This window comes from Sceloporus undulatus, chromosome 2, assembly GCF_019175285.1.
Source record: "Sceloporus undulatus isolate JIND9_A2432 ecotype Alabama chromosome 2, SceUnd_v1.1, whole genome shotgun sequence".
Lineage (NCBI taxonomy): Eukaryota > Metazoa > Chordata > Lepidosauria > Squamata > Phrynosomatidae > Sceloporus > Sceloporus undulatus.
In genome coordinates this window covers 111886546-111910373 of record NC_056523.1, presented here as the reverse complement: position 1 = coordinate 111910373, position 23828 = coordinate 111886546, and the positions used below count along the sequence as shown (strand labels likewise).

Genomic DNA, 23828 nt, shown 5'->3' with positions numbered 1-23828 from the left:
AGGGAGCCCAGTACAGTATGTTCTTATGGTATAAATGTATGCAGAAGAAAGAAATGGCTCATTAATAATCAAATCGCTTTTGCTGTTTGTTAGTTGTTTGAACTCTGAACTCACACATTTTATCTTCATTCAGGTAAGTACAAAAATGAGCAGGGGAAAAAAGCTGCTGGCACAGCGTAGAAAGGAGAAGAGTTATGTATTAGCTTGGCAAGTAGCCAGAGAGACCATCACAACAGCTGCTGCTTTGGGGGAAATATAGTTGCCATCATCAAAGCATTCCAGAAAGGCATCCATATCTCATTACATTTTTATTAGGTATTCCTTCATATAAATGTCACATGCTCCTGGAAGGCCAGTTCCAGGAGTTATGCTATCCAGCCATTCAAACTTGGATTTCCAATCCCCATAAAATTAGCAGATAAACCTGTACATTAAACCCAAACCATATGCACATTTTTAGAGTTTACAGAGCTGTGATGTTAGCAAAAAGAAGAGAATCGACCAACTGTGTCCAGTAAGAGTTTAATTATATACTTGTTTCTTCCTGTAAACCATAACAGTTTAGCTGTAGTACATATATGGGAATATAAACATATGGGTGAGGGAAACCTTCAGCCTTCCAGAGGTTGATGAGCTCCTACCTCCCTAATTCCTTATCATTGCCCAGGCTGACTAAGAATTATGAAAATTGGGAGTACCCAATTTAGTCTCTGGTTTTGCCTCTCAGTTTCTCAAGAACCAGAAATAATTAATAATTTAATTGGATCAACTGGGAAGAAGGACAATCAATTTGCAGAAGCACCGTTTAGCATAGTGTGAAAGCATGATTTGAAATGCCTAAACATGGTTCTGTTGATTAATACATTGCCAGTTGCATATGGAAGATTTCTACAATTACATATCCTCATACAGCAGCTGACAAAATAGTTTACTTTGAAATATTTTACAAACAAGCTTCTCCTGTTCGATCAATTACCAACTTTTATTCTGCTTAATGTATGACAGATTGACTCTTACTCTGAAATACAAAACTGCAGCAATTCTAATTCAACATGTGTACAATCTTTTTCGAATAGGAGTGTGTATAATTGACAAGGAAGAACATGAATAGATGGGAAAGACTGCAAAAGGAAAAGTTACTAGAAATAGAGAGTTTTAAGGATCTATAGATTAGGTTACATGGTTGAAGGTCCTAAGTGTCTGCATCTGAAAAGAAAAAAAATAGATTTGCTAGTGTGAGCAGAAGCAAATTGGATTAGGAACAATTGATCCACTGGCAATATCTAATTCACATCAAACCCACTGGTATGCAAAGATGCACCATGCAAGATGGAATATCTTCAAATCATTCCCTTATACAACTTTCTAATGAGTACTTGATAACATGTGCATTTTCAAATATTTGAAAGGATACCAGAAAGAAAAGTGTGGAACCAAGACAAGCAAAAGTCTGCCATAAAAGGAAGATGGAGTTGTAGGATACTCATAAGAAAGTCTCACAACTGTTGGTACCTTTTTCTAAGGCAAGGAGATACTTAATTTCTGCCAATCCCACCCCACCCTGCTGCCTGCCTGCATATCTGACACTGTTGTGGAACGTCTTTACTCCACAAAGGTGGTTTTCTTTGACCACAAATCGCTGCAGAAGGAAGGAGGTTGCAAGAAAGCTTGAATATGTGAGAAGAAGATCATTCAGATATGTCTGGATCCAACCCAATGTAAATATTTGAAATAGTGTCTGGTCCTACAAACAGTTCCATATGGAACGGGCGACTTACAAAGGCTCTGGAATATCCTTCCTTCCTTGGCTTAAAAAATATCTCTGGTACTTGAGGCAGTTGAAGCAGAAGAAGACATCCTCCCATAGGCAAGATGTGGCCTATAACTAGGCTTTGTCCTGATTTCCATCATTAGCTTGATTTAATTTTTTTGTGATCACTTCTGGTCCATGGCATTCCCTGGGGATCTTTCTTCTCACAAAGCAGGAAGCAAGGACCAGAAACTTGGCAACAGGAATCTTTTTTTTTATAGTGATAGGAAGTAGCCTATGTGCCAACAATTCTTATAACTGTTGCTTAATAACATCACACTGTGACTGGGTGGGGAAGTAAGAGCATTTAAACATGCAGCCTGTCATGAGACAATCCACGAATGGGAATCTAAACTGAAATTAATGCCCAAACACTAGGAGCAAAACAGTGAGCTTGGCTCCAGACCAATCTCTAGAGAGCTTACTTTCTTCTAATTCAGCAACAGAGCTAAGAGCTCACCGGCCCAACACTAAAGGCGATACGTTGGTCTACCCACCAACGTCATCACTGACCTTTCTGAAAATAAATCTTTACCTCCGTCTTGTAGATGGAAGACCAGTTTCTGGCTGGCTTGAACAAGTTGTGCATGTAGGGAAGACTACAAGGCTTCGTATTTCATTGCACTTTTCTGAAAGGTCAGCCACAGCAGAAAACGGGAGCATAGCTCTGAAGCAGAGTGTTTGGATTGGAAATGTGTGAGCAAAGAGGAGGCCTTAGTCCACAATATGACAGCTGTCTCTGGGAACGTCGATGCATTGTTCAGTCTTGGTGCTTTTGAGTTTTTCTATGAAAAGCATTGACACAGCAGCGTGCAATTTAAGGAAAATCTAGACTGGTGATTGACAATCAGTCATGGAGCTGGCACGGATATGAAAGTCCAAGAAGTTACACCTTGCTGTGTATGTCACATGGTTTCTTCTTTCATATGTCACACTTCCTCTTCAGCTCAGTGAGCTTTTGGATTCTGTGATACTGAGTGATCATTAACAGAGCTAATGAGTGCTATTTACTATCAAATATTTAAAAGATGACCATGTGATTTTTTTACTAATGTATACCTTCATGACATTCTTAAATTATCTCTGGTAATTCTGCCTAAACTCCACCATAGGTGACCCAGCAGAGCTTGGAAAAGTTACCAAAATCCCTCAACTAACGCCGCCAAGCTGGGGGACACTAGCCTTTCCAAGCTTCAGAACCCAGACATTCAGATGTTGATGTCTAGGCCTAAATGCTTTAGCGTGCAATCCTAGACATGTCCATACAGAAATAAACCTTGCTGGATTCAATGGGAGTCACTCCCAGTTTATTATGCATAGGATTATAGCCTGAAGTCTAACCTTCATTGCAGAAGTTTGATACCACTTTAACTGCCATGCCTCAATGCTATAAAATTCTGGGATTTGTAGTTTTGTGAGCTATTTAGCCTTCTCTGTCAAAGAGAATTCCAGGATTCCATAGGAGGAAGCTATGGCAGGTAAAGTGGTGTCAAACTGCATCATTTCTGCAGTGCAGATGCAGTCTGAATCAGCATCATTTTTCTCCAGTGTACCTTAGAATATAGAGCCTGGTTCAGCTTAACTAACTGCTATGACAGTCTTAAATAAGTTCATTTTGGTGCAGGTTTGGGTGCTGATTGTCTTCCATCAATTCCATACAGTGCCCCTAAGTGGAAATGTATGTCCTCTCCTAAGCTATTTGACCTCAGTGAGCCTACAGTAATTCAGTATGTATGCAAATAGCTCTGATTTCTTGTGAATCAGGTAGTGTAAATCAGTGTATGCCTTATTTGTGGCTATATGGCATAGAGGCACACACTTGTACTATGGGACATGGAGGTTAAATTAGAGTAAACACAATAGGACTAACTCCCAGGTGAATCCTGATTGACAGCTACCTGCAATAAATGGCAAGGCTGCTGTTTAACTAAAGATTAAATGGTACTTTATGACCTTAGTTCAGGAACAACAACTGCCTTTATTAAAATCAATTGAGGAAAAATAGCACTTGTGCACTGGCTCCAATTTCTCCATGAGAATGTATGTCAATCAGGGGAAAAAAAACTTTTACTGAGACAGAGCAGTTTGAGATCAGTTGGAAAAAATGGATGGATGGTGAAATGTTTAATTTAACTATGGTATAATTTGAAAAGCAGATTCTGGGTTCTATCCTTGGAGATATTTAGCTGAGCATTAGATCGAGCCAGGTGCTCCCATCCAAATATTGTGTAAACAGCAAGCTCTTTTTCCTGTAAAAGGTGGATGGACATCCTATAATGCCAAGATGAATTTTTTGTATGAAGTATGAAAAATACAATGTTCTGTATTAAAGTGCAGAAACTACTACTTTTTTTCACATGCTCTCTATTTAAATGTGATTAACAAAAGTGAAGGTGGCTGAAAAGTGACTTGATGTTTCAACAGCCTTGGTCATGAGATAGCATAGCTAGAACAGAATACAGGGAGTGACCTGAGGTGTATAAATAGTTATGGCAATGTCATTTCATTGTAACTTTCAGAGCTCTGTACTATGGAATCCGGTTATTAGTTGTTTGATGAAGGATTTAGAATTTGCTGTAGTGGCACAAGAGTTTTCTGGTGGAGAGTCTAAGTCACTCACCAAATCATATATCCACGTGCCCTTAGGATGGAGCTGTGACACACTCCTATAGTTGTGTAGTTCCAGATGAAGCTTTTCTCCAACCTTTGCCCTGCCTCACTCAATTGTATTGGGGCTCTACATGTTATAGTCCCTTGCATATTGCCTTTCTTTGTTTACCCCACTGCTTCTTCCATCTTTTTACTTGTGGGGAAAATCTGTTGAGGAGACAAAGATGGAGTGCCTGCACAATGTTTTCTAACTGCTAACTTGAGCCATCCATCTGGAAACCAACCTAGAAAGAGGCATCAGATGAGCTGGCATCTGCTGATATCACATTTCCCTATTGTCAGTGTTTCGCAAGAAAAATTAGCAACTGATTTATAAACATTTCCTGCTGCACAAACTACAAGTCAGTGGCCTGAAGCTGCAGGAACTCACAGACAAGTATTCAGAGGTATCCTGAAGTCTTCCTGCAGCCAAGCCCTCGTTTCAGTGTGGCTGAGGGAAACAAGGCCCTTCCTCATCATTCCCTCCAAATGCATAGGGAGGCCTTGTCACTTAAGAAAACAAATACATATTACAGGAAGAACAAAAGCAGGACCCATTGCCAGGAACTACTGTAAACAACACATCCCTTTCTCTTCAGCCAGCCATTGCATTGTCTGAGCCTCAGAGTATGTATGAATTTTATAGTTGACTTTTTAGTATTCCATTTGTTCACTTAATTGCAGGTTGTTTATTGTTTATTGAGATAGTGGAGGAACACACATGTGACCTTATTCTAATATGCTTCAGGTCCATATACCAGCTAGTCTCCTGTACTTGTTTGCAAAGCAGAAACAAAAATGCCAAATGCACAGTATGACATCTCTCTGAAGGTACCTTAAGCTTTCTTCAGGAAAGTAGATGTTGGTGTTCAGGAAAGCATTTTGTATTTTAAACTCAAACACTAGCTTGACTTCCATATCAAGGAAAGATTTAAAATGTAGTGCAATATCCTGAGGCAGCCTCTTCAGGGAGCAAATTTAGGCCTAAATCCTATTGGTAATACTCTCAAGAGGAAACCTGTTGACTCAGTGCAATTTATGTTTGTGCTGAATCACAGTTCAACAATTTGTAAGCTGCCTTGGGTCCTATATCTGTGCTTTTCATTTTTCCACCCTAAGTGCAGTACCTTACATTTCTCCATGTTGAAATTCATTTTGTTAGCTTTGGCCCAGCTTTTTGGTTGGCTAAGAAAACCCTATGAAATGAATACAGTTGTCATAAGATGACAGAGGAGAAATTCCCTGGGTGAGTTTTTCCAAATGCCCCTCCCTAAACTGCAACTTCTAGGATTTTGTAGGATCTTGCCATGGCAGTTAAAGTGGAATCGTATGCTGTAACTGTGTAGTGTAAAATAGCCTCTAGGCAAAGATCTTCTCTTTCTCTTTGGGGTCTTATCTAGGGACACAAGCACATTCAAATTTAACAAGACAGCTTTTGTTGGCTCATAAAATGATTATTTAAAAGGCTACACATGGGTCGCCTATGAAGCACACATCTTTTCCCTAGTTATCAAGAATCTACCTTTAATTACAATTTTTATTTGCTTCTGCTCTATTAGGTTACTTGACGGACAACTGAAGCCTAAGAGAATCTTTTCTACAGGTTATCTGATTAGCCGATAACAGCCCTTTCAGTGCTGAAGATTGAATTATTAGAGCAGCTACACCTACGGCAATCATTCGTAATATAAATAGATAAGACACAATAACAATTTATACACAATTTATAAAAATGTCTGTATGTATTAATAATTACATAATTACAGCCATATGCAGTGGAACCTTGGAGTCAGGGACCACAACCTGTGCGCAAAACAGAAATGTATTTTCACATCCACACCTCACTTCTTGACATATTTTCTCTGTTGCCAGCTCAACACCTGGATAGCAGGGCTACTAAAGAGGCAGAGTTCTATCTAGCTTGGCTCATTTGTCAAGCTCCAGCCCCTCTGAAGATGGGCAAGTGGGAAACACTTTCCAACCAGCCTACCGTAGTCTGGGTCGTAATATTATTTTTTCCTGTTCTGCAGATATACACGTCATGGAAGCAGGCAGCCATGTCCATGTTGTGTAGCACTAACTGGAGAGATGCATATCTCCAACACACTGTACTACCCCTGCTAAAATCAGAGCCTTCTGCCCCATTGTGAGCAGGGATTGTGGTATGCCACCTTGTTCTCTTGCACCACTTGTTTTCAGTGGTTTTGAAAGTTTCATGGGAGATGAAACTGTAGCTCGGGTGACAAGCAAACGTGAACAGCAAAAACAAGTAAGTTGTTCGAGGGGGCATTACCACCCTAGGCAGGCTGGCTGACTTGAGAGATGGTGTCAACAAATGCAGAGAAGGATGTAAGAGGATTGACTAGGCACTGTGGGGGGCTGAGTAAGCATTCAGCTGCACACATTATCACAACTGCCCAGCGCTCTGACCAATCTCTCCTGTCTTGGCATCCCTTCACTGGCTCCCCCTCCCTTTCCGCATTCAGTTTAAGCTCCTGCTGTCGACATTTAAAGCCCTCCCATGGTCTGGCCTCTCCTTACTTATCAGACCTTCTTTCTCCTCACCTTCCCATCAGGGCCCTCCGTTCTGGTGTCAAAAGGTCTGCTGTCTCAGCCCCGTTTCCTCTGCCCCATCTCGGATTCGCCCCTTTTCACTCACTGCCCCTCACTCCTGGAACCTTCTTCCCCCACAAGCAAAGCCATCACTTCTTTAACCAGCTTCAAATGGAGTTGAAAACCATCCTGTTCAGAGAAGCTTTCCCAGGCATTGCATAATTGTCGCTTACTTTTGATGTTCTTTTGGTGACTGTTTATCGAACCATTTCCTGTATTTCTATGTACTGTATATGTATTCCTACTTGAGAGTATGTATTTTCCCTGGAAGAAGGTTAACCATCCATTATGAAGCCAAGCCCTCCCCCAGCCCTCTGCCTTGGTCCAGGCCTTGGGGTAGAGGTAACTGCTGGACCTCATCCCCGTTCCCTCCACCACTCCCTTCTCCTTTTGTGTCATGTCTTTTTAGATTGTAAGCCCGAGGGCAGGGAACCATCTAATTAAAAGATTGTATGTACAGCGCTGTGTAAATTTACAGTGCTTCATAAATAAAGTTAATATAATATAATAAATAATAATAATAATAATAATAATAATTGTATACATGAGCTTGGAGACCAGACTAGAATGATTTACTGACACGTTCCATTCTCAACTGGCTTCACTCAAGAAGCCATATCCATAAAGCAAGGACTTTTAGTTGAAGGCAACAAGAAAAGGAATCCTGACAAGGGCTCTGGTGACTGTGGTCTTTTTCCAAGCCAGAAATGATTGTTATTTGTCATCGCTTCCCCTATTTCCTTTCCTATAAAAGCTATATTGGCAGTGCTGCCCTGCCATTACTGAGAATTTGGTGGATGGTTGAGTACGAACACTGTATGCTTTTGAAGATAGGCTTGCTAGCCACTGAAGAAGATACATGCGCCAATGAGAGAGAAAGCCAGGATCCTGTGGCTTCCATGTTTGGAAGGGCATCCACAATAGCATATAACAAGCCTAGAAAAAAATATCTGTTCACCAGCTCCTATTTGAAAAAATTTTTTTTTACAGTGCTTTTCTGTCCTGTAGTGTCTTTCACACTACACATAGAATCATATAATCATACAACCATGGAATCGTAGAGTTGGAAGAGACCACAAGGGCTATCCAGTCCAACCCCTGCCCATGCAGGAAATCTCAGTCAAAGCATACCTGATAGATGGACTCTGCTTAAAGACCTCCAAAGTGTGTTCCACTGTTGAACAGCCCTACAGCCCTTGCTGTCTGGAAGTTCCTCTCGTTTAAGTGGAATCTCTTTTCCTGCAGCTTGCATCCATTGTTCCGGGTCCTGTTCTCTGGAGCAGCAGAAACAAGCTTGCTCTCTCCTCAATATGATATCCCTTCAAATATTTAAATAGGGCTATCATATCACCTCTGAACCTCTTTTCTCCAGGCTAAACATCCCCAGCTCCTAAGTCGTTCCTCATAGGACATGGTTTCCAGACCCTTCACCATTTTATCACCTCCTTTGGACACACTCCAGTTTCTCAATGTCCTTTTTGAATTGTGGTGCCCAGAAACTGGACACAATATTCCAGGTGGGGCCTGACCAGAGCAGAATACAGTGGCACTATTACTTCTCTTGATCTAGACACTTACTTTTATTGATGCAGCCTAAAATTGCATTGGCTTTTTTAGCTGCCGCATCACATTGTTCACTCATGTTCAACTTGTGGTCTACTTTGACTCTTAGATCCCTCTTTTTTCCCCCTTTTTGAAGATGGGGACAATGTTTGCCCTCCTCCAGTCTGCTGGGATTTCTCCTGTTTCCCAAGAGTTTTCAAAGATGATTGCCAATGGCTCCGATATTACATTTGCCAATTCTTTTAATACCCTTGGATGTTGTTCATCCGGTCCTGGAGACTTATATTTATTTAGATTAACCAGGTATTCCTGTACTATCTCTTTGTTTATTCTGTGCTGAAATTCCCCCATTCTGCTTCATTTTCTTCAGGTTGAGCACCCTTTGCCTTTTCTTAGAAGACTGAAGCAAAGAAGTGTTGAGTAATTCTGCCTTTCTCTGTCTTCTGTTAGCATTTTGCCATCTTCTCCACGCAGTGGACCTACCATTTCCTTCTTCTTCCTTTTGCTGCGGACATATCCAAAAAAGCCCTTTTTATTCTTTTAACCTCTCAGCAAGCCTGAGTTCATTCTGTGCTTTAGCTTTTCTGACTTTACCCCTACTATGCCTGGTATTTCTTTGAATTCCTTTTTTGTGATTCCCCATTTTTCCATTTCTTATACATGTTTGTTTAAACTTAGTTCGTTGAAAGTTCCTTAGTCATCCATCCTGGTTCTGGGACAACTCCCATTTTTCTTTCTCACTGGAACTGTTTGAAATTGTGCCTTCAGTATCTCACTTTGAGAAACTCCCCATCCGTTCTGAACTCCCTTTATTTTAGTATTTCTGAAAACAGAATCACCCTCAATACTTCTCTAAATTTTCTGAAATCTGCTCTCCTATTGTCTAGAATGCATGGACTATGTCTGGCTTCTCCTTTCTCACTGTAAAACAAACTCTAGGAGAACATGGTCACTTCCACCTAATGATCCCACCACTTGCACCCATTAACCAAGTCATCCTTGTTGGTTAGGATCAGATCTAAAATAGCTGACCTCTTGTTGCTCTTCCACCTTTGGACAATGAAATTGTCTTCAAGGCAAGTGAGGAATTTGCTAGACCTTGAGGATTTGGCTGAGTTTGAATTCCAGAAAATATCAGGATAGTTGAAGTCACCCATCACTACTTCCTCTCTCCTTCCTGAGCGTATAGTCATCTGTTCTAGATGGCATCATCCATTCTCCATCTGATTTGGGGGTTTGTAGTAGACTCCCACCATAACTCCTTGCTGTTTCCCTCCCCCTTAATTTTTATCCAGATGCTCTCCAGCTGGCTTCCGGATTGATGTCTTGGATCTCTTCACTGTTGTAAATGTCCCTGACATATAGTGCTATTCCTCCTCCTTTCTTGTTTGGCCTGTTTCTCTTGAAAAGGGTATACCCGTCTGTTTCTACATTCCAGTTCTGAGATCATTCCACCAGGTTTCAGTGATGCCTATTATATCATATTGCTTTGTTGTACTAGGAGTTTGAGTTCATGGCACTTAAAGTGGGATCAAAGTGCTTTAACTGGTGTAGTGTGACAAGTAAACTTCATTTGAGATGGTTTCCATAACATGTGGGGAATGTGTGGTGTGCCAGATGTTGTTGACAACATGCTCCATCCCATCCCATTTCCTCCCAGTTTGGTATTTCCTAGGCCAAGAGTCAATTACTATTTTGTACCCATGGAGTATGTCTGGTCTTCATTGGGCAGTCTGGGGTGTTGTATTTTGGTGTCTTTTACTCCTGTCATGATGTTTCATGTCTTTGCAAACGTTATGGTTGCATGCCTGCTTATACATCTCTCCTGTATGTAGGCAATGGTATTTTGGCTGCCTAAGGACTGTACTGGGAGAATGGCAAGCTGTATTAGTAGGTGTCTTTGTGTGATTGTCTTTCATTGTGTAGATGTGTATTCCTAAATAAAACATGTTCTTGATCAAATAGTATATAATTTGGAGAGTGGCTGAAGTAATAATTTCAGTTGCTTTTATTCAATTTATAATGTAATTTGAGAGGTGTTTAGAAAGCTACATTTCTTTATAATCATTTTGTGTTTGATTATGTGGGTGGGCTTATATGCATGGATGTGCAATCTACACACTTTGTTCCAGATGAAAAAGCACAGTATTTTGGGAGGTAGTTGAATAGACATTTTTAATTCCTTTTATTCAGTTACTATGTAATTTGAGAGTACTTTAGAAAACCTAATTTTTTCATCTCTTTAGTTTAGTTTTTGTTTTTTCCAGGAGTAGAAGCTAGCTAATGTATGTACTTTGTAAATTTATCCAGGAATGAGAGATGGGTAAGATGGAGTACAATGAGAGCCATGCTGGTTTCTTCTCTCCTTTCATAAAATACTTTGAAACGACTTTTATCTGAACATACATTAAGGCATTTTTCCTAACCACCTGGAGTTGCTTTTTGAAGCAGAGGCTGCACGGGAAGGTTGGCATGAGTTAGTGTATTTCATTGGAATTCACTGAGCTGCCTTTATTATAATTGTAGTTAATTCTTGTGTTTGTTACTTTGTTGATGCTGCTGCTGAACTATCATCTTAGTTTATTTATTTAAAACACTTTATGCATCCTTTGAAGCTTGAGAAGCATGTTTTGTTCTGCAGCTTCCAGAATCCCCCCATCAGCAGTCTGTGACTAAGCTGGATGGTGGAATGATGCTGATACTGGTATTAAAATAGATTTTTTCCAAGCTCTGATTTTGGGGCAGTATCCAACTAGAAATACGTAGTGCTACTTACTCCATATGGTTCACACAACAGTTGGTGTATAGTGACAGCCAAAGTGGTGTTCAGAGTGCAGCTGAATATATCTGCCATTTTTAATTTACCGTAGGTTACTAATTAACAAGAAAACATCTGCCATATAGTGGTGACAGAACAAAACTTTTGCTGGCTTTTGGACAATTAAATTATGGTGAGTTGGGTTAATAAAGCAGAGATTTTAGGGGGGTTTGAAACCTGCAATTTAAATATCTTCTTTTGTTCTTGTCATCACATCCTAATACTGAGGCAGAAAGTTGGAAGTGAACTACGGAACTATGAGACAAGTTGTTCAAATCTGATAAAATAATGTGTCTTGAGAGGCAAGAAAGAATAGAATGGAAGCTAGGAAGGGACTTGAAATTCATGAATCACCCACGGCATTCTGCAAGTATAAACATCTCTGACAGTTTTGGCCAATTTCAGACTTGTTGAACTCCTCTTATTCCTTCTTCCAGTTTCATACCAATGCTTCTGGACTGATGTTGACACACCTAGAGAGCATTTTAACCTGACTTCTTTTCATCTCTTTATGAGGATATCTACAGAAATGTATAAAAGTTTTTATATAGGATATATACACTCTACTCTTCAGTTCCCAAGCTTGGCTGTAATATTAGAATGAGTGAAGTGATTGCTTCAGACAGGACTTGCTGCTGGTGGTGGTGCTGGTGGTGGAGCGGATGGTGGTAGTGGCCTCCATTACTCGTGACCCCCAATTGTTTCTATCTGTTTCTTTATTTATTGATTTGTCTCCCACTTTTTGCCCCGAATTGTACTCAAAGTGGCTTAAAATAGAAGTGAAAACAATAGCTGCAGATTATGTGACATAAATTTTAAAAAGTATAAGAACCAATCAGTTAGAACATTTATTCTAAGACATTACTTAAAAACAAAAACACATAAAGCATACATAAATATCAAAGATAGATACAAGAAACCTCTGGGACATGTATAATGTCACAAAACCTGTGCCAGCCCTACCTTTGATGCGATGGAAGAGGATATGACCTCACTGAAAGGTGTGAAAGAAGAGTCATGGCCAATCTTTTTTTTAAAAAATATTTCTTAATACAGTATATACAATACATATCTTTTATATATGATTATTCCTACCTTCTATTACATTTAACAGTTTATTTATTTTCCCCTCAGTGCCCCCCTTCCCCGGAGCCATTTCCATCCTTATATTCCATCCAGAATTTCAGTATCTTGTGGAGGTAATCTTCCATCTTCTTTTCTCAGTGCTTTCTCAATAAATTCTTCCCAATTCCCTCAAAATTGTTTCTTTTTTTTGCTTTCAATTTACATGTCAATTTATCATTAATTGCTAATTCCATACCTCTTATTACCAGTCCTCACTTCTACAGTTATTTTCGTTTTCCATACCTTGCTATAATTAATCTAGCTGCTCTAAGCAAACTTTGTTACCAAATCTTCTTCTTCTTTTTTCCATTTCTCTAAGTTATATAATGATAACAAAACTATACTTGGTCTTCTTTATTCTTATTTTCCTTTCCTTTAATTCCTTATCTAACAATCCTCTCAAATTTTGGGGGAATTTCTTTTCCATTGTTATTGGTCTTATTATTGAGTCTTCATTCATAAAGTCCTTTTTATGTCAATACCATATTTCTATTATATTTTTCATAAGTGGGTTTCCAATCATTTTTATTTCTTTCCTAGTAAAGTTCTTTAAAAAATTCCATATTCTCATATCTACTTCCTCTAGATCTACTTCCAGCCATTCTAAATCTGTCCCACCCAACATACCTTCTATCACATATCTCAATTGATTAGTCTCATAATATCCTCTTATATTGGGAAGGCCTAACCCTCCCTCTCTTTGTGTTTTATACCAAAATTGTTTTTTTTCATCTCGTTCTTTTCCCTCCATTACAAAATATATTCATCAATTGTTGCTATTTATTCAATTCGGTTTCCGACACTTTTAATGGTATCATTCTAAATAAAAAATTTAATTTTGGTAATATTTCCATCTTGATTAATGCTATTATTCCAAACCAAGATAGTTGGATTTTCTTGTATTCTGCCAATTTTTTCTCCACTTCTTTGCTTAATACTACCAAATTCTTACCTTCCATTTCTTTTAAATCTTTCGTTATATTTATTCCTAAATATTTATACTACTTTAGTCTTATCTCTAAGCTTTTTTGTTTTATAAATTCAGATTCCTCTTCTTTTGTATAATTAAATATCATCATTTCTGATTCATTCCAATTAATCTGCAACTCTGTCAATTTGCCAAATATCTTTAAATGTTCTTTTATTTTTCCCAGTCTGTCCAATAAATTTTTCATAGTTAATAATGTATCATCAGCAAATTAACTAATTTTGTGACATCCTGACTCCGCCCCAAGGCCGGCCTTTCAGGCTGGTCTGAAGAGGGCCCAAATCACCTTAATCATTTGTAAGATAGCCCTTCAAGCAACATTTTTCTTGTACAGGTGTGGAAAATTACAGGCACCGAAGTGCAGCAGTGATCCCATTTTCCTGGTATTTAGGGGCTGAACAGACTACCCCTTAGAAGCAGCCTGCAACTGCCTCTTTCATCGCTGGGGATGCTTTGATTGTATTCCTGCATGGCAGGGGTTTGGACCTGGTGGTCCTTGAAGTCTCTTCCAACTCTATGATTCTATGGGATGGTGCTCAAAACAAATTAGAAAAATGGGGGAAGGAATATGTGGGGGACTCCAATTTTATACCTCCCAATATAGCTCTGACTGTGTTCGCCTGCAGCCTGAATAGTGTTAGGCATCCCTGTTACATTAAAAATCCAGATCTAGCACAATGCAGATAGTTGGATTGAGTGGACCTTTGCATTCTGAGATGTGACAGTCTATGTAGAGTTAGTAGAAAATGCCAGTGTTGCATTAATACCAGGAGAATATGACTCCTCATTCTTGAGAGATCTTGTATATAACAAAAAGATACATAAAAATGTATGGTTATAAATTATTGATTTGGCTCTTGTCCCTATTTTTCTTTATTGCACACAAATACCTAATAAAACTGTCTGGCTTTGGATCAATGCAGCAACATAATGAGAAATAGGACAGAGGTTTACTTGGCTAGGTCAGGCAGTCATAACTCCTTACCCTGCTGCTTTTTACAGGAGGTCAGTTCTGTGGTGTTCACAATGTTTTGACCAAATTATTCCACAAAATAAATCACTCTGAAGAAGGGTAAGTTATGGGTGTTTTGCAGGACCCTTAGGATTTAGGTTCCCATTATTTTTCTTTTATTGGAGGAAAATACCATGAGAGTATCATCTTAATTTCTGATCTATCTGTAGCTCTTTATCCCTGGCACTTCTTTTTATTGACTTGGGCCATGCGTCTGACAATATTATGTACAAATTACGTGGCAAAAAAATCATCAGGGCTCCTGTGAACCATCATTTAGGATCACTCCTCTAGAAGTCCCAAGTAGACATATTTTACATTCTCTTTATTTTCTCACATTTTATGTGCTCTTATGAAATATGTTTCAGTGTCTAATAGCCTGACAACACTAAGACCATCTGCACTGAGAAAATTGCTCTTTTCAGAGAGCATCCCAGATTTAAAGGAGAATGTGGAGCTATGGCTGGATTGTTTTGCAGGACCCTTAGGATGTAGGTTCCCATTATTTTTATTTTATTGGAAGAAAATATTGAGCATTCTCCTCTTCACTTCCATGGAGTCATCTGACCCTATGCTCTGAATACATGTAAGTTTTGTACACAGTATTGTTCCTTGTATGTTATATGCCTTCAAGTCATTTTCAACGTATGGTAACCCTAAGGCAACCCTATCACAGGGTTTTCTTGGAAAGATTTTTTTCAGAGCAGATTTGCCTTTGTCTTCCTCTGAGGCTGAGAGAATGTGACTTGCCCAAGTTCACCAAATCGGTTTCCATGCCCAAGCAAGTATTTAAACCCTGATCTCCAGAGCTGTTGTCCAGGGCTCAAACTACTAACTGTTTAAAGGCCCAAGCAAAATCTATGCCTTTTCACTGACTAGTGCTGTTTCCAGTGATATCTTCTTTTGAGCTAGAAATAACTCAACAAATCAAGCAGCCTCTCCAACCAGGCAGTTGAATGCTCAGAAATGCTTCATTCGACTGAGTTTGCATGCTATGGACAACTTCTTATTGCATCAGGAAACATATGCATTCTCCAGAATTTTAATGAGGGAACGAAGGCATCAGGATAATGTAAGGAAGAGGGAAAGCTTTGAGAGAAGATCACAGGAAAAATACCATCCACCAACCTAATGGAACCTTGGGAATGACAGGCTCTGAACAGGAAAGGGATTTAGGGAATACTGTGGAAATTGCCTGATTGCATTTCACTGGTAATAAGATATTCAGGATGCTCATGTCTAGTGGGCTTCCTCTGTATGATGGCACGCAAGGGCGAGGAAGATGCTTTGTAGATCTGCTTCTGTAAAGGAACCCTTTTGAAGTTGTGAACAGAAAGATGCTTCTGTATGATTTAAATATCCGTTTAAAGCTTATAGGCATTCTCCCCCTCCCTCCGCTCCACTCAAGTTGTTCCTTTGAAAGAAATTACCTCTTTGTACTGTTTTCTTTGTTATCATTGTCAGAAAGAAGAGGGTTTTGTTTTGTTTTTTTTAAAAAAAAGAAAGATAGAAGCATCTCCTGCTACTAAATGGTAGGAAAAGAGCAGCACTAAGGATAAAAGGAAATGTTTGCCATGGGGAAGGCACAAAAATATATACAAAACACTCATCAGTTTTGTCATTTGCTTCCTGTGGAGTAGTGCTTTGGATGATAGTCTTCTTAACTCAGGACCATTTCATTCAACAAAGGTACAGTCTGTATACACAGGCTATTGACTTGTGCAGAAGTAGAGTTTTTCTGAAGCAACGTTCAGTTCACATAAGGTGTATCTAAAGACCCTTTCACACTACACAAACACAATGTTATGATTCCACTTTAACTACCACAGCTACCTCCTGTGGGATTCTGGGGTTCACATTTTGATCAGAGGCACCAGAGGAACTCCCTGGTTGAGGATTTTGAAGGTCCCTCCCTCTAAACTGCTAATCCCAGGATTCCACAGGAAGGACCCATGGAAATTCAAGCAGAGTCATTTCTTTGTTGTTGTGTGCCTTCAAATCATTTCCAACTTATGGCAACCCAGTCACGGGGCTTTTTTTTTTTTTTTTTTTTTTTTGCAGTTTTCATTAGAGAGAGCTTGCCATTGCCACCTTTTGAGGCTGAGAGAGTGTGACTTGTCCAAGGTCACCCCAGTGGTTTCCATGAGTGAGCTGGGATTCAATCCCTGATCTTCAGAGTCATAGCACTGCAATTATGTTGTGCAAAAGGCATCCTGATTGCTGATCTAATCCCCAGTACATTTATTCAGATGTAATGGAATATAACATGTTCCTGCAGGGGTTTCTGGATTTATGTTTTGTTCCACTATTCAGACTTCTTATGCTGCATCCACACTGCAGAAATAATCCGCTTTGACCCCATTTTTAATGCCATGGCTCAATGCCATGGAATTCTGGGATTTGTAGTTTAGTGAGATATTTTGTTTTCTCTGTCAGAGAGCTTTGGTGCCACAACAAACAAAATTACCAGAATTCCATGTCATTGAGCCATGTTCTTTAAAGTGGGCTCAACATGGATTATTTCTGCAGTGCGGATGCAGCTTTAGGTAACAAACAGGAAGGATAGCATTTGGAGCCTATGTAAAGTGATTTTTTTTAATTAAGCATTATTAATAAAAGTAGTGCTGCTGCTTAATGTATGCATAAGTCCTAGCATGTTCAGTGGTGCTTGCATCAGACTGTGGTCTCCGAAAATTGTTCTACTTAAACAATTGTAACTAAAAGTGGTTCATCTGTGTAGAATGCTCTCAGTTTTTCCCCCATCCATCAAATTTGTTTCTTTTCTTCTTCTTCTTCTTTTTAAAGATACTGAATTATTAACAAAATGGCATGGTAACCTAACAATTTTTTAACAGAACCACACCATGCCATGCACATTATATCTCAAAAATATTTTGAATATTGTTGTGAAGTCTTTGGTTCTCAGCAGTAACAGTAATTTTTTTAAAAAAAATGAGTAATTCTTTACCATTCAACTAATGTAATCCTAATAAAAGTCATTCTTGCAGACAAGAATGTAATTCTTAAGAGGGAAAGACACAGAGAAAGCAATAGGAACAGTTCAAATAACTATACAATGTAAGTCTCAAAATGAAATGAAAAATTGGTCTGGATTGGAGTCCAATGAATCAGAAGTCTTCTTAGGGATTTAGGCTTCTTTATGCATCACAGCTCTGGGCTAGAAAGTAGCAGTCAGGTGGGTGCATCTACACTGTAGAAATAATGCATGTTGACACCACTTTAACTGCCATAACTCCATCCTACAGAATCCTAAGGTCTGTAGTTTTGTGAGACACCTCTCTGACATAGTCAAAATGCAATGCTCAAACCACTACACTATGACAAGATACAAAAAGCTGTCACAAATAATCTTTTAAGAACTGACTGTTGCAGTTTAATCTGGAAAACATCCAAGTGGAAGAACTTTGACTTTTGCCCTCCACTCCACACCAAAATAAGCAAACCTAAAATAGGATTTCTATGAATCAGCTTTTGGAATATACTCTATATGCTCTGAGGTTGACTTTGAAGACGTGCCTCCTTTAGCTGACAACCCCCAGAATCCTCTGGCCAATCCCCCAACTCTGTTTTAAGCTCTGTTTTGAAGATACTATGCCATGTTTCTCTCTTTTGTGTGCTTGTTCTCCACAATATCTCACAGTACTTGTCTGTTTCATGGTAAGGTGCTTTGCCTTTTTGCTTTTGGTCTGTCCACCCACATGTAACAAAAGTGGGGAAATTAACACCCAGCTCTGCTTGAAGAACAAAGAACAGAGGGCATGTGACTTTGGCAATGTGAATTATTTTGTAATAACAGCCATTTACTTAAGATGAGTTGATAGGGACCTGGAGAGCATTCCCAACACTTCATCTTAATGGCTTCAGAATTAGACATTGATGTTGGAAGAGGCATTTCAAGAAGAGAAAAGCAACTAGACATCTGGAGTGGAGCTGAAGTAACTGCTTTGCAACAGGTTTCATTTTGATTTGCCTACAATCAAAACAGACTGTTTATTAAAAGTCATTTTTATAGTGTTGATTTTTTAAATTGCCCTCATTACAGATGATGAATACTTAGAAGCTTTAAATTTTCTTTTTCCACCTCTGTTTTTTATTTACAAGGTCTTTCTGTCAATATGTCTATCTATCACCTGTGATGAAAAATAGGTGTTGAAGATGTCTGCAGATGAGCTAGTAACCCAAGTTAAAGTTAACTGAATCAAGCAAAAATAAAAATGTCTGAAAGCTATGGGCAATTCTTTCAAGAAGGCTCACTATACCAGAAACCCACACTCACTATACCAGAAGGCTCACTATATCGGAAACCTTTATCTGACAGATTAGGGACTGGAGCACTATCAGAAAATTGAATCAGTTGAAAAATGGAACCCAGTTGTTGGGATTTTTTAAAACTTGCAAATGGATTTTACCTGCCAAAAATGTAAATAACACACTATATATAACAACTCAATGTGTGCAAAAGCTTAATAACTGCTATATATCTATCTATATCTATATCTATATCTATATATCTATATATACTGCATTATATGCATAAATACTGTACAGTGAAACTGTAAGCATGGTGTAGTGGTTTAGCACCCTCTCCAGCTTTCTTTGCAAGCAGCATGAGTGCATGTTGCAAGCACTCTAAATTGAACCTCTATAGGCAGTGGCATCATTAGAGGGGTGCAGATTGCACCGGGTGACACCCCAGAGGGGATTTTCACCTGAAGGTGGCTGCCTTCCAAGTCTGGCATGGCCTGGAATGAGGGGGGGGGGGGCACGGGACTTGGAGGGCTGGAATTGTGGGGGTGTTGGACTCAGAAGGTGGGGGGGGGGAAGGCAGTTCTCATACACACACCAGGGGACACCAACCCTAGTGACACCACTACCCATAGGAAGAAAATTTGACACAAGCCCACTCTTTCATTGCTTGCAAAGTTCTATTAATTCAAGGAGGAGTCCACTCTTTCTGTAGGCAAGCCTTGAACCAGATGCATGCGTGTAGGCAAGCAGTCCCAAATGACCCTTGTAGGCAAGAATAACTGATGAAAGAGCACATCCTGCTTGAAAAAGCAAGTCCTTGAAAAGTGAGATGTCGAAAAGCTGGGGCTTCCCATAAAAGGTTGTAGCTAGAAAATTTCCCAGTGTGCACTGCAATAGTCTGCAATGTCTTGGTATTATATCATAGTCATCACTCATTCATCAGTACTTACATAGTGGTATGATTGTACTGCAGTGATGCTGCTGTGTCAGGAGCAGAGAGATACAGATTTACTTACTTTGCTCTTGTACAGAAAAAAAATAAAAATCTCAAAAGAACCATGCTATGATAGATTTTGAGGGTTTTTTTTTTTTTTTGGTAGCTCAGGAGAATTTTGTGTGAATATTTTCCAGAGGCTTTTTTAACCCCCAAAGTGTGTTTTATGAAGAATATGGTGAATTGTTTTATGTTTGTGCATGTACGCACACAAACCCCAGTGAAATGGGGAAAGCACAGGTCTTATCACTCTCACGTATGGTCAAAAAAGTTTAAGGAAGTTGACAAATTTCACACTGAAGGTGTGAAAATTTGCAACTGTTCTTTGCATTCCAGATCAAGAGTCATGTTGGTAGTTGTTTCCCCTCATTATGTTATGCTTCAAGAAGGTACTTTCCATCACTCATTCTATATACAGAGAGAGCTGTTGTACGAAGAACCTCTGGGTCCTGACCAAATATGAACAAACTAGGATGGGTCAGACCCAAAGAAGAGCAAAATATTAATGTGTGTTTCCTAGGGCAGTATTCAAAATGAGACTGGTGTGTTATGATAACACAGTCTTCACATTCTAGTGCCCTCATGCAAACCCACACAGGGCTCCTGCGATGGGCTGAGAACAGTCCAAAAGGGGCTGGGAAGGGAATGGAATGAGTGGGGGATGCATTTTACTGCACACAAGGAAGTCCTTCACTCGTTCCGTTCCACTCTCTTCCGTTCCCATTGCATTCCAGAGGAGGCGATTTTTGATAACTGTTTGGAACAGTTTTCAAAATAGCCCCATCTGGAATGGAACGGGAAGGGAAGGGAACAGAATGAGTGAGGGAGTTCTGTGTGCAGAAAATGCATCCCCCACTCATTCCCCACTCGTTCTAGGCCCCTTCCATTCTGTTCTCAGCCCGTTCCGCAGAGCTCCTGTGCGGTAAGGTCCCATATCACCCCAAGACTACAATCCAACAAATTTGAAGGGCATCAAGATATAGAACCAGTGTGGTGTAGTGGCTTGAGTGTTGGATTACAACTCTGGAGATCAGGATTTGATTCTCTGTTCTGCCATGGAAACCCATTGGGCGACCTTAGGCAGGTTTCAGCCCCAGAAAACCCCATGATAGGTTTGCCTTAAGGTCACCATAAGTCAGAAAAGACTTGAAGGCACACAATAACAATAAGATGTGAATGACTTATTATTATTATTATTATTATTATTATTATTATTATTATTTGAGCCCTTAGTCTGTTTTCATAGGCATTTAGTGCTAGACAAATTTGGAGATAGATGTTGAGCTAAATGCACTACTGGTCAGTCTCAGATAACCAGCAAAGCAAGACTAAAAGCTGCACATCATGAGGGATGTCCCAACACTGACAAGGTTTTTGTTACTTGTTTTAAACTGAGTTGGGGATGTCTAGTATAGTGCCCTCCAACCTGATACATACAGATTTTGCTGAACTATAACTCCTAGCTGAAATCCTGCATCATAACTTTACTATGACATAGGGACTTTTCTGATATGATATGCAACCCTTTTAGTGAACTGTGATTGATGTATATTGGAGCATGGAATGTTGTTGCACAACTGGCCTCATAGTGCAGTGATGCCCATTGTGCAGTGGGACCAATGGAACATTACAGTGGCTCTACTTGCTCAGTTGTCCTGGAGACATAGCTACATCTCTCCTTCATTCCTGATACTATGATCTTAGACAAGTTGCACACTCTCAGCCTTCTAAAAGGAAAGAAGTGGCAAACCTCTAAATAAATCTTCCCAAGAAAACACTTGGAGTCTCCTTAGGGTCACCATAAATCAGAAATAACCATAAATCAGAAATAAGCCATGCAACAATAACAGGTTGGTTTACACTGACTTAATTACCTACCCCTTATCAGCCCCATCATCAAGGCTAATGGTCAAGAATTATATAATCTAAAACATCTAGAAGGCTCCGGGTTGAGGAAGACTTATCTAATATACTATGGCAGGGAAGTCTGCTGGCACCTTGTTTTGCTGCGCGAGGAAGCTGCAGCAGACAAACCGTGCGGCTTCCTCACGCGGCAAAAAGAACCCGCAAAAAGTGGGTTCTTTCTGCAGCACCCTTGTGACGCTGCAGTGCACCAATGGCACACTTGTGATGTCACAAGGGGGCGCAACGTGCGGACGCTAAGCGTCTGTCACATCAAAATGGCAGCACCCATGTGTACAGGGCACCACCATTTTGATACCCTCATCATGTGCTAGGGGTGAGGCACGTATGGGCGGTGCGCCCTCGGCCATCCCCTAGCATGTGACGAGGGCACACTATGGGCCCATCTAGATCGGGCCTATGTTGCTTTTTCTAAGATGTCAACCAACAGACTGATCCAAATTATTTATTTTCACTTGCAAGACCTGATTGTATTTTCCCTTTCAAATGGAGAAGATTTAGCTGTGTGAAATTAACTTCACTTTCAAAGGGCGCATCAATATTCATCCCTCTGTAAACAGAACCTGTCCCTGCTGCTTGGAGCTACTTCAGATTATTCATATTGATTCAGCAAATGCTAATGATGGAATACATCGTTCTTCAAAGCTAACATTTAACAGGAAAAGTTGATTGTTGTTTTCTGCCTCATAGAACATTCTGTCAATTTGTAAATGAAAAATCATCTGATTATCTTGGTAATAAAAAAATTCCTTCTCTGAAAATTTTGCATCTTTCTGCTTAATTGAACACAGAATTGTTCAGTTGTCATGTGTGCATGATCCTGGTTTCATTTCGTCAAGAAACAGCTAACAAAAGAAAGAAAAGAAAAGAAAAGAAAAGCTTATGACCAACTGTGGTCTGCTCTGCTCTGGTTCCACAACAAACTATAATGCCTAGGATTCCATAGCATTGAGCCACAGCAGTTAAAGTGGTGTCAAACTGGATTATTTCTACAGTGTGGATGCAACCAAAGTCACAGAACAGCAGAAGGAGCCAAAAGGCTAAGAATGGAGGCATGGCCTTTCAATGCTTTAGAACAGAAATGGTTTGAAAATAGCTAGGAGTTCAAGAGGTGGTTATTTTGATAATGCTTGTTCTTTTTTTTTATTGGTTTGCTTAAATGGACTGTTAACATGACTATGTAAAGAATGGCACTTTAGTAATTTGTTATTTGCACATCACTCTGAGGCTGCTTAACTTTTAAAAATAGATTTTAAAAATACATACTTGGCCACACTGCATCCAACCCTCCAAAATTTCACAGATGAAAAATGGGACATATGTGGCTAAACAATATTAGAGCTCAGTGAAGATGCAAAAGTTATGAATAAGGAGGAATATGTCTCTCCTGTCTGGCTAAAACTACAAAATATGCAGCCAGAAACATTAGGAGGTTAACCAAAGAAGCAAAAGCCACCAAATTGAATTCAGGGAGCTAATTAATGATTTTCAATTAAAAAGGCCCAGAAAACAATAATCTCTAAAGTGAATTGGCATGTTTATGAATCATACACATATTTATGAAGCCACATTGACAGAATATGCTTATTAAGACCTACCAAACTGTTATAAGAGTTTAACTGGCATAATAGGTTTCTCGTTCAACTTGGATATTATGTTAAAGAAAAAATAAAGGGGGGGGGGGGGGAGAAGTTGGACCATTGTAGAAAAGCTCAGTGTGAGCCTCATGGTATAAGTTAAGAAATGCAACCAATGTAACTTCAGAATTGTGACTGAGCATATTCAGACTGGAATAATGCATCTATGTGAGCATCTTACACAACTGCACTGGGCTCTCTTTCCGAAATGATGTTTGGGCCCAATGAGATTTTTATCAAAGGAAACACTTTGCATAGAGTAGCAACATGAAAAAAGCATGACAGGAAATCCAATAGTATTAGGGCAGCTGAGTATCAAATTTTACAGGCAAAACAACAACAAAAAAATCAATTGAATTTCTATGCCATTGGTCTGAATAGTGTGCCTGAGTCACTAGATTTGGACCTTTCCTGGGAGACTCACGAG

General features: G+C 39.5%; 1 protein-coding gene across 2 annotated transcripts in view; it reads right to left on the bottom strand.

The window, feature by feature from the left end:
- AFAP1L1 (actin filament associated protein 1 like 1) overlaps positions 1-23828 on the bottom strand; it is a 902653-nt gene that overhangs the window by 461177 nt on the left and 417648 nt on the right. The gene's annotated exons all lie outside the window — the stretch shown is intronic.